Below are 13773 nucleotides of genomic sequence, written 5' to 3' on the forward strand. Positions count from 1 at the left end.
TACTTTGCTCCCTAGGGTACATCTTTTGCTCAGTTCTGAAACCTCTGTCTTTTTAAACATGGAGAGAAGGGGGTATCACTGATTTTAACACACAGCCGTTTCATTTGGGAAAATGCCTCCAGCATCTTTGTTTGCCAATATCAGATGACCTCCTAATGTGAACTCTCAATTTACCATTTCAAGTTTTTTGAAATTAGTAGTCTTAGTTTGCAATTTCATTCAAAAGCTTTTCTATATACTTTATGTTAAGTGTTTTGCACTTTGCCATATCTGACCATAAATCTGAGCTGTGTAGTGAATTCAGTTCTTTCACAATGTGCCTCCTCACCCCAGAAGAAACAACAGTGCTCTTTTGTCAGTTCCTAACCTTTTGTGTTACGCATGAGGTCCCAATCAAATCCAATTAATGTTAAAGGTAGTGCCACAGCATTATTGTCTTGGTAAAGCAATAGAAATGTGCCCCATTCAGTTATCATATTTGTCCATGCCCTCAACATTTCAGCATTCTATTTAGGTCAGTCACCCCCTCCCCCCTTACCCAAAGTTCATGTTGCCAATTAAGGTCTAACTGTAACCATATACTGTATGCAAGTCATCTTTCACAACATCAACACTATAATGTGTTATCAAGGAATTGGCATGCACCACTGTCTGGATACAATCACATGAATGCTTCTCACTTAAATTAGTTTGTACCAGGAAATTCATACCATCCTAATGCATTGATGTAATACATCTATTAATACCAATAAGAACATTCTGAAGATCATGTTTTAACTGTTAAGAATAACTTAATGAAATAAAAAGGGGAGGCCTGTATCACTGAAGATCTGAAGATCTAGGTTCTGTTAATAGTTTTATTACTTCTGTCTTAGGTTCAATTATTTGAAAATGTAATCCTTAATTTAATCCTTTATTGAACCATGAATTTGCTGCAGTAGACTTACAATGGTTTTTAGCGCTTAAAGTCACAGATTTGAAGTTACTAACTGATATACATATTAATAGATAATTTATAGGTAGTCTGAAAAAAAATCAATCCACAGGTCAGAGCAGCAGGGGTAAGTGTGAGACATGCTTATGGCTACTGGAAACTAATCTGGTCAACAGCAATTACACTACACAAGGATGCCATATCCATTTGCTTTTCTTTTCAATGGAGGGAAACATACATTAATACTAATTACATGTACATCTGGGTAATTGTAACAGTAACTCTTCTGCAGTTCTGGTTTAGTTAACATTGAAATTGTACAGCACACAAAGGAAATCTGCAAACGAAAACAACAAACACAAATGCAAGTTACCCAAAATAAAAAAACTCCTTCAGTAATTCAGAACGATATAGAAACAGAGTTCCATTTGACTGGGAATGTTTATAGCAAAAGTTAAGAGGGTATGAGTGGCCAAAGGACAGACAAGGAGTGCCGGCTGGCCAGTATGCGTCTGACAGCATCCAACACAGCACCTCTGGAGGCTCATCTGACCTTCCGATTTAATTCAGGGTTTAATAATACATCAGGGTATTCCAATCATCCTCACTGACAACAAAAAGAAAAAGGAGTTCTGAGTCATCAAACAGATCGATGGCTGAAGGTCACGTTAAGCCTTTGCTGATAGCACAAACAAGATTGTATAAATCAATGCTATAGATTTCAGAGCAAGACACTTCAAGCCTAATTGTCAGTTTCCCGTGTTACAAAGTAACTATTAAAGCTACAGAACAGCAATAGGCATTTTCAACAACATAGCTGCACTAAAAGTAGCAAAGAGATTGTTCATTCATTGATGGTTAGTATTTTTAGAAAAAGCAATGTCAATCTTATGGTAATATTTTACTTGTTTAGAACAACTATAGGAACGTCTAAAAGACAGAAGTTTGGTTGAGGGCTAAATAGATAAACATTTGGCAATATTTGAATATTTGTCTGAAACGTGTATGTTGCTGTTCTTAGATATTCAGTTATGCAGGCAGTAAGATTTGTATGTTTGGGGCCAAAATACCCTTACAAAGTTTTTACAACTAAAAATGTGGGTGTGCAATTTAAATTTAATAAAATTGCACAAATTACTTCCAAGATTCCACCATGCATAGTAACTAGAAGCCTTCAGATGAGCTCATAATGATGTGGGTGTCCTGTTATGAAGGATGTGGTCTGTCACAAAAGGCTCAGTCAGGATGCTGTTTCGCCATAGACCCTCTTAAACAAACTTTTTGGTCTGTAAAAAACAGACCACATAAACCAATTACTACTGAAGGGGATGTTTAAGATTGAGTGAGCAAAAGTGATATTTGCTGTGGTTCACCATTCATTTCAGTCATGATGGGTTTTAAGGAAAGATTACCATAATAAGCATTAAAACGTGTGGTTAATATAGATATACATTTTTTTACTTCTACATACACCATTGGACATTTTGATAGGCATCAGCACATACAAAACAGGTAGAGATTAAACAAAATACAAAGAATATGTTGAACTGCAAAGAGATCTTAAGAAAGGGATCAGGAAAGCAAAGAGTGAAATAGAAGGAAACATAGCTCTTAGAGCTAAAACTAATGCAAAGAGCTTTATTTCAATACTACAACAGAAAGAGGTCAATAAAGGAGGAAGTGAAACAGATAAAGGGCAAAAATTGAAATATCTTGGAAAACTAACAAGGTGTGGCAAATGTTTTAAATCAGGGAAATTATTTATAGGCCGCTAACTCAAATATTCCAAATGACACTTAGAACAGGGGATGTGCCAACTGACTGGAAGACAGCAAATGTCATACCAATCCACAAGAAAGGGGACAAAACAGAGCCAGGAAATTACAGACCAATCAGTCTCAACTGCATCACTTATAAAAATGATTAGACAGAAAATAGAGGAGAATCTTAATGAAAACCATATTCTTGGAGATAGTCAACATGGGTTTAGACGAGGCAGATCATGTCTTACTAATTTATTGGAATTTTTTGAACATGCAAAGCATATGATATGATATACTTAGATTTCCAAAAAGCTTTTGATAAGGTTCCACACCAAAGACTGATCCTCAAATTGGAAGCTGTAGGCATTCAGGGTAATGTAAGTAGGTGGATTATGAACTGGTTGATGTACAGGAAACAGAGGGTGTCGATTAGAGGAGTCGCTTCTAACTGGAGTGAGGTTGTTTAGTGGAGTTCCACAGGGATCAGTACTAGGGCCTTTGCTTTTTCTAATCTATATTAATGATCTGGAATCTGGGATAGTTAGCAAACTTGTCAAATTTGCAGATGATACTAAAATAGGTGGCTCAACAGATACCATCTCAGCAGCACAGGCTATTCAGAGGGACTTAGATGATATTCAGTTGTGGGCCGACACCTGGCAGATGAAATTCAATGTGGACAAGTGCAAGGTAATACATGCAGGTAACAAAAATGTCCACTATAATTACACTATTGGAGGAATAGAACTGGAAGAAGTAACGCATGAGAAAGATGTAGGAGTCTATGTGGACTCCTCACTTTCTCCATCAAAACAATGTGGGGAAGCAATAAAAAAGGCAAACAGAGTGTTAGGGTATATTGTCAAAAGTGTAGAATTGAGAACAAGGGCAGTGATGTTCGGACTGTACAATGCACTAGTTAGAGCTCATCTAGATACTGTGGACAGTTCTGGGCTCCACACTTCAAGAAAGATATTGCTGCTCTAGAGGCAGTTCAGAGGAGAGCAACCAGACGTATTCCAGGTCTGAAGGGAATGTCCTACTGAGAGACTGAGGAACTGAACCTTTTCACCCTGGAACAGAGGAGACTACGTGGGGACTTGATCCAACGGCATCAACAACATCAAACCAGAGGAGTTTTTCCAGATCAGCAGGGACACGCGGACCCAGGGACACAAATGGAAATTGGGCTTCAAGGCATTCACGATGGAAAACAGGAGACACTTCCTCACACAGAGAGTCGTCACAATCTGGAACAAACTCCCCAGCGATGTGGTTGAAGATGAAAATTTGGGAACATTTACAAATAGACTGGATAGGATCCTTGGATCACTCAGTTATTAATGGACACCAAACGAGCACATTCCCATCAGATTTAACTTAACTCTAAACTCTTAGGTAGTGCACTTGATTTAGAATAATTATACAGTGTATGCTTTAATAAATACAAATGCAGTAATAAATTACAACATTAAAACGTAATTCCCAAAAATGCTTAGAAGCAAGAAACCTTGAAAAGGCTGTACACTACATATACTTAAATCACAAAATTGTGCAGATTAGGCATTTTTGTATTACAGGACACCTTCAGCCCAAAAAGATACAAACTGGCCTTCCAAAAAACATCTGGCACAGCAAAGTCAAAGATTCAAACCACATTAAGGCAGCATCATTTATCAACCTTTTGCCAATAAAGGCAAGCTCAATGTTAAATGGGAAGCAGAGTTATAGCCTGGAAAGGAAAGCCAGTAACATATTCTCTGTAAATTTAACTGCAGCAGTAGAAAATAGTATATAGCACGAGTGTCATTACAAAACCCAAGCACTGCTTCTTCTTAATGGAATATTCTAAAATTATGTTCACTCATACTGGAAATCAGGCCATAATAGTCATGCGTAGAGTTGAAATACATGTTAAGATTCAAAAAGCTTAATTCATCATCACTCAGAGGAGTTAAATCTGTCTGCTGGGCAAAGGAGGAAAGTTTAATGATTTATAATAGTAACAGCTATGACTATTTCAGGATTATTTGCCTGAACCCTACAGGATAATCAGTGTTGTGTGCCTTTGGATGTTATTTCTGGTAAACCTGCCTGGCTGTTTTGTTTAAGTCCCAGAGAAGCCCATTAAGTGCAACATTGAACTGTTGCTGTTGTTGTCGTTTTTTCTGACTCATTGACTTCAAAGAGCCTGAAGCAAGTGACACACAGAAACAGACAGCGTTTCGTTTCCTGCACCCTCTCCCAGGTCACATTTTAAACCCTCTCACAAAAATCCCTGGTGAATCCTCCATGTTACTTATTATTTGTTCTGCCTTTTCTATATTGCTTGTTCAGCTTGGCAAGAGCACTTTTCAGACTTAATATAATCTCTTCATGGGGCAGAGCAGGCAGCTCAGCAGACAGGAGTACTGCGAAAATCTGCTTTCTTTAATGAATGATGCTCAAAAAAGATGCCTTAGAAAATGCAAGCAGTTAAATGAGACCAGTGGCAGCTTTAATGGAAGGTGAAAGACAGAAAAACATAAGAAAACATACAAGATACAACAACAGAAATTAGACATCAAAAGAAAATGTTGAGCTTAGTAGAAAAAGTTAAAATGTACATTATTCATTTTTTATCTGTGTTATCTGTGCAAATTAAATACAGTATTTGTTTATTCACCACCACTATACCATAACAATACATCAAATAAACACATACCTGGTGAGGCTGAGCAAAATTCGGCACCGGCAGATATGTGTGTTCTGTGAGGTACCTTGCTTCAGTGGTCCAGTAGTACCTATCCCAGGTGCAGGTGGCACTGAACAATGTGGGCTGATCCCTATAGGCAGAGTATACCATTAGTATCATTGCACAATATTCATAGAAAAACACATTTTCTATTTCAGCACAACACATTGAGAGAGAGGCAGGAGTAAATAAGACCTACATATACACCGATCAGCCATAACATTATGACCGCTGATAGGTGAAGTGAATAACCTGTCAGTGGGTGGGACATATTAGGCAGCAAGATAATATTTTGTCCTCAAAGTTGATGTGTTAGAAGCAGGAAAAATGGGCGAGCTTAAGGATCTGAGCGACTTTGACAAGGGCCAAATTGTGATGGCTAGACGACTGGGTCAGAGCATCTCCAAAACTGCAGCTCTTGTGGGGTGCATGTTTCCCTATCAAAAGTGGTCCAAGGAAGGAAAAGCGGTGAACCGGCGACAGGGTCATGGGCGGCCAAGGCTCACTGATGCACGTGGGGAGCGAAGGCTGGCCCCTGTGGTCCGATCCAACAGACGAGCTACTGTAGCTCAAATTGCTGAAAAAGTTAATGCTGGTTGTGATAGAAAGGCATCAGAACACACAGTGCATCGCAGTTTGTTGCGTATGGGGCTGCGTAGCCGCAGACCAGTCAGGGTGCCCATGCTGACCCCTGTCCACTGCTGAAAGCGACTACAATGGGCACGTGAGCATCAGAACTGGAGCACGGAGCAATGGAAGAAGGTGGCTGGTCTGATGAATCACGAGTTCAAGGTGTTGACTTGGCCTCCAAATTCCCCCAAGATCTCAATCCAATCAAGTATCTGTGGGATGTGCTGGACAAACATGTCCGATCCATGGAGGCCCCACCTCGCAACTTACAGGACTTAAAGGAGCTCCTGCTAACGTCTTGGTGCCAGATACCACAGCACACCTTCAGAGGTCTAGTGGAGTCCATGCCTCGACGGGTCAGGGCTGTTTTGGCGGCAAAAGGGGGACCTAAACAATATTAGGCAGGTGGTCATAATGTTATGGCTGATCAGTGTATATATATATACTTAACATTGATTTCTGAACTTGGAGTGGTCTCCAGTGGTTTCCAGAGCTATATGTATAAAATGAATGTATGTACGTTTCTGTATATATTTTCTGCTTTACTGAAAGTTACATTTTGGTGGACTGGCTATTTTAACTGAATTGCTGAAGGATGTGGGGGAAAAATATATATTCTAGTCTTTCTTTGTATTTTCTGTGCCATGACTATGGAGTTCATGTTAGTAACTATAATGGCCTGCATTCTTGTCTTAACTTTTCTATCACTCCTTTCTTCTGTTATCAGCAACTCACATTCCTTTCTTGCAACGTATTATCTGCAAATTAACTTCTAATGCAATTGGCAATGTAGAGGTTAATGATTATTATTCATGAGTATTGATTATAATATTGATGGATGGGAAGGCTTAGTTCAGAATGCCAATGAAATCTGCTAGTTATTAGAAATGTCCATTCAAACACTGTTTGTAAAATGTCAAACCCCTTGGGGGTATGTCCCAGAGGGGGTATAAAAGCTTTGTACTACCTCAAAACTTTTGAAGAACAGTATTTATGCTAAATCTTTTGAGTTGTGGGTCTACCGTTTTTCCTGTGCACGTAATAAATTTGGACTAGAACTCCCGACTCCAAAAACTTTCTTCCACCACAAGGACAAGCAATCCAGTGCGAAGCAGTTGCTGAAAAAAAACTCTTATTGACATAGGTGCAGTGCCCTCTGGCTTTTCTCGCAGGTGTTTCCACCAAACTGGATACACAGATCTGTGATATTTTCCATGGCCCCGGCCCTTTGCTAGTGGAAGATCTGGCCAGCTGCTTTTACTGTCCCACCATATCATCTACTGAGGTCTGAAAACGAGATTATATAAAGGTGAAATCTCATCTTCACATGGAAAAACAATCGAGTCATCTTAGGGAGACAGTACACACTCATATAAAGGGACTCGATAGAGACATTCCCCAGGTGTAGAAGGTGAAATAGTTAAGTTAAATAATTATTTTGGGAGAGCTTTCAGAATTCCCAAATTACATTGTACATAAAAAAACATTTTTAATTATTTCATGAAGCTGTAATAAGATTGAAAGAACGTATATTATATACATTTCCTTTTAACAAATTTCTCACATGGGAGCCATGTATGATTAATTTAGTAAGCACTGTTGTTTTAAAGGAACTGATATTTAATGTCTACCTACACAGCAGATGTGCATCTTTATGTGTGTGTGTGCAGAATTGAAGTCCATTTGAAGATCCATTGAATGCTGATGTGCAGTGAAATACGCTCAGCAGCTCATAGGCCAGCAAAGATCAAAGAGTGCTTACTATTGCACAACCCCACAGCATCGTTTTAATTTAAATTCAGGTTAAAGCCTCAGTCAATGGGGAAAAAAGCTCTTTTCACAATTACGTAACTTTTGTAAGAGACACTGTAATTCCCCACAGAGGTGGAATCTCCCTGAGCTATAGAATCCACACAGAATAGGGGCGCTGGATAGACAGGCTCCGCTATAAACAGCAAGGGCTGTGACAGCTGCTGGACCACGCTCCCAGAATGGCAACAACCCGTAATCTGCCAGCCTTGCCTCTTACATCATCACAGGCATTTTCTGCTCCTCATCCCAGCAGCTGGCAACTTAATGGTAATTTCAATAATCGCAGTTTGCCATTTTGTACATATTTCTGTGTAGTATGCACCAGATACGATTTTATTTTTACACATTTCAGCAAATAATAGATGTCATGCGAGTAAAAGCTATGATGTGACCACTCACACAATAACCTTTGTAACCTGCAGTCCAAGTCATGTTTGAACACCTCCAGCCCTATAAAAAGCTGTCTTCAATGATCGCCATTTGTGCCTGATAATCAACTTCATGAATCAACAGTCCACTCCCAGTCACTGTTGACATTTGGAGATATACATGTTGAACAATGCCTAAAGTTAATTTATAACATCTGTGGGGGATACTGTGGGATTCACCTGTGAGGACTGGGGCAAGTCTATCATTGCAGTCCCCAGCTTCCTCTTGCTTTTCTAGACAGTATTTAAGAGCGTTTAACTAAAGTTACCTTTACACTGAGAACTGTACAAAAAAAGAAAAATCTAATAAAGTGTTCCAATAACTGTTAAAAAAACAAATACTCCAACAAAAACGATATCCATTAACTCATAACACTGTACTTTGCACTACTGAATAACTACACTTTCCAAACATTCAATTGTACACTATCTATAATGCACAATAATATGTATGATTACAGTAATGCTATGTAAGTGTCATAGTTGGATATTATGTGATGTACTTTATAATGACATTATTTCTGATTCAATTCTTCCCATTGGGTTCATGACCGCAAAGAAACAAGTTAGGCAGGGACATGCCAGTAAGTCAATTAAATTATACTTTGCTCTACAGTAAATTCATAGACTTTTTAAAAATAACTATTAATGACATGAAAATATGCCTGGATTAGACACAGGGAGACAAATGTATGAAGACCTTTGCATCACAACTGAATTATTTTAAGGAAAAAAAAATTGTGTAACAAACTAACACTAACTGGCACCGAGTAGGAGAGTACTGAGGCACAGGCTAGCTGCTGCACCCAGTGAGAGAACAGGCAACCAGTCCTTGCACTTATACAGAGCAAATAAACACATTCAAGCACAAAATAACCTTTAACACTGAAAGAGTACATACAGTATAGCTAAGAAAACATATTTTCAAGCCTTCAGTTACTGAAGTAGAGATTATTCAGTTTCATGTGTGTAACTAGTTTGATCAATATCCAAATGCAAACAATATTCCTAACTATACTTAATATCTGCTTGAAGACAGAAAAGATCCTCAGATTTATTGTGGCTGCATAGAAAATAAAATTAAGTATCTTCACTAGCACTTGTAAAGTCAGGTATTGGTGTATTTTAATCACAAGTGATGTCCAAGATCAAAACTTCAGCCCATATCAGTAGAATATGGCTAACTGTTACTGCTAAGCCTGCCTCAGGCTGTTACACAGGAAATTGTGTTTTATCGAGTATTACACTAAAAACCATCTAATAATAAGGATGTTTATCTGCTCTCGGGAAACAAAATGTTGCAATGTTCAGTAGCTGAGAAAAAAAAGTCTAATATTTAAATGTAAAAGTCTGCATTCTATGCAAAACTAAGTTAATTCAGTTCAGTGATATTTAGACCTATACCTTGATGATGTATAAAGCAGAACAGAAGCTAAAGTTTCTAAACAAATGTCCTGCAACAATCCCTGAACCGAATGTGCTCCCAAAAGAGCTATTCTGTCTCAAACAAGGAACTAAACAAACAGCATTGCCAGTACTGGGGAGACTTCAATCCCTCCCTTCCACTTTTTTGTATTAACTCTCACATAGCCATCAGTTCTCCTTTAAATAGCAATGCATATAAAATCAAATAAAATCAGTCCATCTAGAAATCTAGTTTTTGTTGAACTTTTTATTTACGATTGCTCTATTTGCCTGTGGTTTGAATCCGGTTACTCAAACTTTGACAGAAAATCGTTCACACTCACCCAGCTTGTTTCCAAAGGTTGCAGTTCCGACTCTGAGGAAGAAGCTCACGTTTATTTAAAGGAGCGATACCCATAGCCGCTTGCATTATAGTGATATACTTCTTGTACTTCATTTTGTACAGTCTAGCACCACCACTACTACTATGCTATATGCAGTCTTGTAACTATGGCGCACACCAGATTACCATTCAGTTATACAGGTTTTTTTTTTCATTTTTTTATTCTCACATAGCAATAGAAAACGATTTGGTTAACAAAACGAGAATTTGCTTTCTGAGTCTCATGAGCGTCATTCTTACATAATTCTAAAGATCTTTAAACATTACACTAATGAAAATGCTCTAGAGGGATAATTGTGGTACTAAGCCCCGACAGATAATGTAAATTCCCACATTTCCTATAATCCCCAACAACAGCAAAAGCTAAACCTTTCCTTGGAACATTAACCCTTTCGGAGCTTTTGATGCTCATTCTAAAAATAACACCTGGCATTGCTCTAAATTGGGGAGAGGAGTGTCCACTCTCTGACCGGGTACCAATGATGGGATTCTCAGAATGCCGTTTTGTCCCTTAAAAAGATAATCACTTGTAAGTGCAGCAGGGCAAAGCATCAAGGGAACGCAGCTTTGGGAATAGAATAATACACAAGCAGCTTGCACGAATGGATTACATCCTCTCTTCTGTGCAGTTTCCATTATTTATGCACAGGGATTCGGTGCCAAAATACAAACAAATGAATTAAAATAATTAAGTATATAAATAAAAAATCAGTACACATTAAAGTTCCATAAATCAGGACAATACAACAACAACCCCTTTCAGCACATACTACATGTATGATTTAAGTATTCTAGAATTCCAGTCTTTTTTAATTTGATTTAATTATGAAAGCAACAATGCCCATTTGCCCATCTACCAGTATACACTATACAGAACATCTGTGTACTGTGCTGTGGGATAATACTCAAACATGATCAATTGGTAAAATTGCCTCATTGTTTTAAATGTTCTCTGGCCTGCGTAACCTTCAGCAGTTCCATCAGTTAAAGTGTACCACTTTTGATATTTGTTATACGTTTACGAATAGAATTACTGGAACATTTATCGTCTTACATTTAAGTTTTGATGGATGAGCAGAGAGATTTAAATCAAGATTAAATCAATCTATCATCAAAGGCTTTAGTCCTGTGAGAAATTGTCTTCAGTAGTGGCATGCTGGGTTCTGTCACAGCCTAGGATCATCTGAAGACAACTACAAGTGTTTTCATGAAGTGCTACATGAAAGAGGCCGTTGATCAAGTCAGATTATTAATAATATTATTAATGCACAACACAGAGTTGACATCTATTAACTGCTTCTTCTGCTCAAGATTCATCTGTGGGTAGGATAAAAAATTAAGAACTTCTTAATTTAAGTAAAGGCATCTATTTTAATGATATACTATGTTGTTAGTTAAATGTCAATTTGTAGGTTTTCAAATCCAGTGTCCAACAGATTTCTCAGTTTTTCAAATTACTTGATAAAAAGAGAGAAAATAAAGCATATAGTTTATGAACCCCATATGTCGGACTTCTATTCAAGTAAAGATGAATGATAAGGCCTGGGATCAATCAGAACTTCGATCACATTGCAATTACAAAGAGTTCTCGATGACAGGTTTCCATTGGGTCACCAATTACTAGGTTTGCAATTTGTCATTGGGGGGTGGCTCAAGTTTGGATTTAATCCAAACCCAAGTTGAGTTATGAACATTGATCTTTTGTCACGCGGGTAACATTTTGTTCTGCTGGTGTGACAAGGGAACATTTCTCTCCTTCTAATGTAAGTAGGATCAACTACACATGCATGCAGGATGTTGTACAGGAAGGAAACATTATGTACAGAAAGTGCAATCAACCAAAAAAGTTGTACTGCTCATAAAAAAATCACGAAGCTAGAAAGATCTTCATCTCTGGAGATGTTCAACACTGCAGCAAGTGGAACCCAATGACAGGAGAGAAATGAATTACATGCAAAACAACACATTCAATGCAGCGCATCAAGCAAGTTCTGGGCTGGTCATTTTGCTCAAACAATCATTTCACACAACACCTTTTTAGGAGTTTTTGTGCATATTACTATACCATACTATACTGAAGAATGCAGATTGTATGATGAAGAATACACTGAAAACAATGAGCTACATTTCATTAATCATTAATAAATGTTCCTCTCTTAGGAGTCAGTTTAGATACTACTGACAATAACCAAATGTGAAGTCGGTTCATTCTTAGATATTTTATGATATCCATAACTGTGTTTGTGTTCTTCCAGTAAGGTGTCATCATAATTTTATGAAATGGTAAACAAACACATGTTTAATGAAGCAGAATGTTAAAGTAAAAAAATAATCTGCCACTGGCAGGTGATATCTACTTTGTTGATCTGCCAATAAGCCAGCTCAAGAATGACACTTTTTGTGTATGTAACCCATCAAAAGTATTATACAAATGATCAATAGAAGGATCAATGTGCTGGTTTGAAATATGGGCACTGTCTTTGGGGTTTTGTATACAGACCATAAGGACCATATGTTGCATTACCCTGCTACGGTGTCTTCTGAAAAATAGACTCAAAAATCAAGAGAACATAGAAATGCACGTCAAATAAAAAAAAACATTCAGGATGGAGAAGAATGTATTGAGCTTTGGGATTGTGAAGATGTGATGCTCATTGATCTTTCACAGCTAAGGCACTTAAGACTGCAGCAGACATTAAAAATAGTTAAAGAATGAACACTGGCTTAGACCAGTCATGTGGTGTCCTGACAGATTCACATGCCATTGAAAAATTTGACTGATGAGCATGCGACTGACATGTTAGATCGATTATTTTTCTATCAATTAAAAACAAAATGCATGAGCTTTGCGATACGGAGGATCTTAAACAGAGTTGGTTGATACTTTGCTCAACGTGGGGATTCCCATATAATGCTGTGAAGGGTTTGTGTAATCGGCATCTTTCATTATTGTCTGGAATAAGACCCTTCAGCTGAAGCAGGTTGTGTAATGTAACTGTTCTGCCACAACATAATCATTCCAAAGCAACCCCATTCAATTTTCATGTATAAAGGAAATGTTATGATTTGCAGTCTCTTAATGCCTTTACATAAGCAGCATTTCTCCTCTCATATGGGATCAAATGTAATCTGAAGCTATACACACAAAGAACACACACACACATATAGTATGCAATGTACTGTTACAGGAAGCCCCTATAAATCAACATAAATTGGTATTTCAAGCCCAAACCAGTTCTAACTAGTTTTCTTTGACTTCTATGTATATTCATTGCATAATGCAGCAGGTGCTTCAGAACACAATCAGCTGTAGCTTCTTTCTTCTCTAAATGAAGATCCTGCGGTTTATTTCACACTGGAGTGGTTTATATTTATGCCATTATGAGTCAGTCCTGGGTCTCGTAAATGCTGACTGGGGTGGGCTGGACCAAACGGTTACTCAGGAGGAATTCTGTACCAAATAAAGCTGAGGCAATGAAGTCAGTTTGCTGAATGTGAGCTCCCCAAAATGTTGTAGGAAGTCCACGTGCAGCGAGTGAAACAAGAGCGCTGACTGTAATAGGACCTGTGCAGGCCGAGTCATTACTGGTGCTCTCCCCCTCCAGCATGGGGATGCCATAGTAACAGCACTATTAGGAAATCAGAAATAAAACTGAGAAAAGACC

The 13773-nt window shown here is 38.1% G+C and overlaps 1 protein-coding gene across 3 annotated transcripts in view; it reads right to left on the reverse strand.

Annotated features, from left to right (window-relative positions):
* LOC136754927 (tight junction protein ZO-2) overlaps positions 1–13773 on the reverse strand; it is a 55287-nt gene that overhangs the window by 38679 nt on the left and 2835 nt on the right. For all 3 annotated transcript variants that reach the window (XM_066711192.1, XM_066711190.1, XM_066711191.1), the window contains exon 2: positions 5402–5522. The gene's annotated coding sequence lies outside the window, so the exon portion shown is untranslated. The remainder of the gene's footprint in view (positions 1–5401; positions 5523–13773) is intronic.

Source organism: Amia ocellicauda, chromosome 8 (assembly GCF_036373705.1).
Source record: "Amia ocellicauda isolate fAmiCal2 chromosome 8, fAmiCal2.hap1, whole genome shotgun sequence".
NCBI classification, from domain to species: domain Eukaryota; kingdom Metazoa; phylum Chordata; class Actinopteri; order Amiiformes; family Amiidae; genus Amia; species Amia ocellicauda.